This window comes from Penaeus japonicus, unplaced genomic scaffold, assembly GCF_977035675.1.
Source record: "Penaeus japonicus unplaced genomic scaffold, GWHDUDI00000001_assembly GWHDUDI00000009, whole genome shotgun sequence".
NCBI classification, from domain to species: Eukaryota; Metazoa; Arthropoda; class Malacostraca; order Decapoda; family Penaeidae; genus Penaeus; species Penaeus japonicus.
The window spans coordinates 5,302,149-5,305,640 of record NW_028234411.1 but is presented as its reverse complement, the minus strand read 5'-3'; positions in this window follow the sequence as shown (position 1 = coordinate 5,305,640).

The window sequence follows — 3,492 nt, the reverse complement described above, 5'->3', positions numbered from 1 at the left end:
ACAAGATAATGAAAACAAACTTAACGAGGATCTACATACCATCTGTAAGTGGGCATATGACAATAATATGAAATTCAATGCAGATAAATTTGAAATCATAAGATATAGTCCAATTGGAAATTCAAGGGCAAGATCATATTTTGTCGAAGATGTGAAGATTGAGGAGAAAAAAGTAGTAAAAGATCTAGGACTCTATATGAGTAATGACATGAGTTTCAGTCACCATATAGAGCAGATTGTCAACAAAGGAAAAGTTATGAGTGGATGGGTAATGAGGACTTTTAACACAAGAGACCCAGAACACCTTTTACCACTATGGAAAACATTAGTGACCACAAGACTAGAATACCAGTGCCAAGTATGGAGCCCAAATCTTAAAAAAGATATAATGTTGATAGAACAAGTCCAAAGAATCTTTACACGGAAGTTAGATAATATGATGGGTCTAAACTATTGGGAAAGACTAAAAAAACTAAGACTGTACTCACTACAAAGGCGGAGAGAGAGATACTTCATTATATATGTGTGGAAAATTATTGAAAACTTAACACCAAATCCAAGACCTGTTGAAGGAGGGGGAATTCAGGTAAGACATTCCCCCAGGCAGGGAAGAACATGCTATCGCATTGGGATAAGTGCACAAACATGCCTGTTAAGAAAAATGCAAAAACAAAGTTTCCTAATAAACGGACCTAAATTGTTTAATAGCATACCGAAGGATATAAGAAACTTAAATCAGTGTAGTGTTGAAGTGTTTAAAAGAAAACTAGATAAATGGCTACACTCAGTACCAGATGAACCACCAACATGTGGTAGTGAAAGAACGAGGGCTGAATCAAATTCCATCCCTCATCAAATTCAGTTGCTTGCAACTGACAAAAAACGGGCGGTCCCCCAGGATGGCCCTGGCATGAGCTAATAACAAGGCTCAAGCTGTAACTACCACCAAGTAACCAAGTAAGTAAGTAAGTATGTATATATATATAAATATATATATAAATATATATATATATACATATACATATGTATATATACATACACACACACACACACATAAAAAGTATGTGTGTTGTGTGCATGTGAGTGTGTGTGTGTGTGTGTGTCTATCTATCTAGCTATATATATCTATTTACCTATCTATTTATCTTTCTCTCTATATACACACCCATATATATATATATATATATATATATATATATATATATATATATATATATATATATATATATATAATACAAATATACACATCTATGTATATATGTATATATATACATATATACATGCATACATATATATACATATATATATATACATATGTGTGTGATATACATACAAATACATAAACATTTCAACTCAATTAGATATTTTTTGTGGCACACGTTTCTTTAACTGCCCCCCCCCACCCCCGCCCTAACGCTACACTACATGAATTTACTTTCAAATCAGTGTGTATCATTGCCAATTTTTACTTTTGCTTGAAATAAAAAAAGAGAAAAAAACATAGGTTGCATACCTAAATTATTAACACAAAACTAACCAGAAGAGCGAGAGTAACTTCTGCAAATACAAATTTCATTTCGCTTTTGAAACTTGCGTGTACTGTTTGACAATGGCTTTAATATTTAGTAAGTACGGTAAAATGAATTCCCTTATACATATTCTATTCATATACCAACACACAATAAGATACTAAAAAGGAATATCATTCAAAATTTCCCTTCTAGATGCTACAGAACCCGCCATATATGGAGAGCAACCAACTGACAGTAAATGGCAGAGTTCATACCGGTAGATATAAAAGGCAGTTCAGCCATTAACCTTAATTTGTATTTTACGAGTGCTGGTTGTTCAGGAACTCGTCTTTCATCAACCTACGCTCCCAGAGAACCCGATTAAACAACCAAAGCCCTTACGAAGTCGACCTGCATTGCTGTGCCCCTTAGGGAACTGTTCTCTGCTCATTTTTATTCCTTATTATGGCTAATGAGGGTAATTACTCCACACGTGAAAATCTACAGGTATGGGAACGACATGTGACGCTTGCACTCGGACGTAAACCAGTGTAGGATAACTTTTTTTTTTTCTTTTTTTCTTATTTTTTTACAGGATTCCCTAGAGTATGCGACAGAACAAGCGCTTCATCGTATCGAATGCAGATAAATACCAAATGCATTATATTACGATTCATTCAGATTCAATAGATCAGATTTTGAAAGACACCTTCTTGATTCGCACTGTTGAGGTGAAGACTTGAAATTGTTCAACACCAAGAAAATTATTATTAAAGTTATCTAATCTGAATGCGCTTGGATCATCATCCCAGGACGACATACTCCGCATATGAATGACGTTCATACGACCTATCAATACATCAATACATCTATCAATACAAATAATAAACTTTAATAATATCAAGTTGGAAAGATTAAAAAAAAATAGCGTTGTATATTATCCTAGGATCTAATTACACTTCCTATCCTGATGCGCTTAACCATTTATATACATATGTGCATTGCTTCTACATTCGTCTCAATTAATTAGGCATGATTATTCAATATATATTCTCACTCATATTCTCACTCAGTCTTTTTAAGTTTTAATAATGACATCATTATCCTCTTATTATTAATCATTATTATCATTTTGTCAACATTATCATCAATTAAAGATTTGATGCAATTTGCAGTACCATTACTGATTTTTATTACTGTTATCATTGAAACTAACCATATCATTATTATCATCGAAAATTATATTATCACTTATATCAAAACAAACAATGAAATCACTGTCATTTTTATCTGTTATTATTCATATCTCCATTTTTAATAGAAATGATAGTACTGATAACGGTGATGATAAATATCAACCATGATGATTTCAACGGTAAAATTATAATAATACAAATAACGATGATAGGTGATTAGCTAGCTAATGACAATAGTAATGCGGGTGATAAAGATGATAACACACATACATACATACATACATAGATGTATGTATGTACATAGATACATACATATACAAACGCACACACGCACGCACAAAATATAACACACACTCACACATAAACACACGCATGCACACACACACATATACACGTGTGTATATATATATATATATATATATATATATATATATATATATATATATATATATATATATATATGGCAGATAAACCCACTATACACAAAACAGATTTATTGAAAATGAGACAACAGTTTCAAGATCCATCTGGATCCCATCTTCAGGTCTGAGGAGGAAGAGAACAAGAGGGTATATAAAAGGCTAAAGGGGGGAGAAACACGGTGCAAGAAGGTCAAGCGAGGACAGGAGAACGGAAACGGAGGCGGCGGCGGAACAGGGAACGGAACAGGGGCAGGTCATGTCAGGTCATAGGGTCCGGCGGTCTGTGTGAAGGGTGTCCGGGGTAAGGTAACAAGCGGAGAATGTGGGAGGATAGGAGACATCAGCAGGAGAAAAACCACTGTT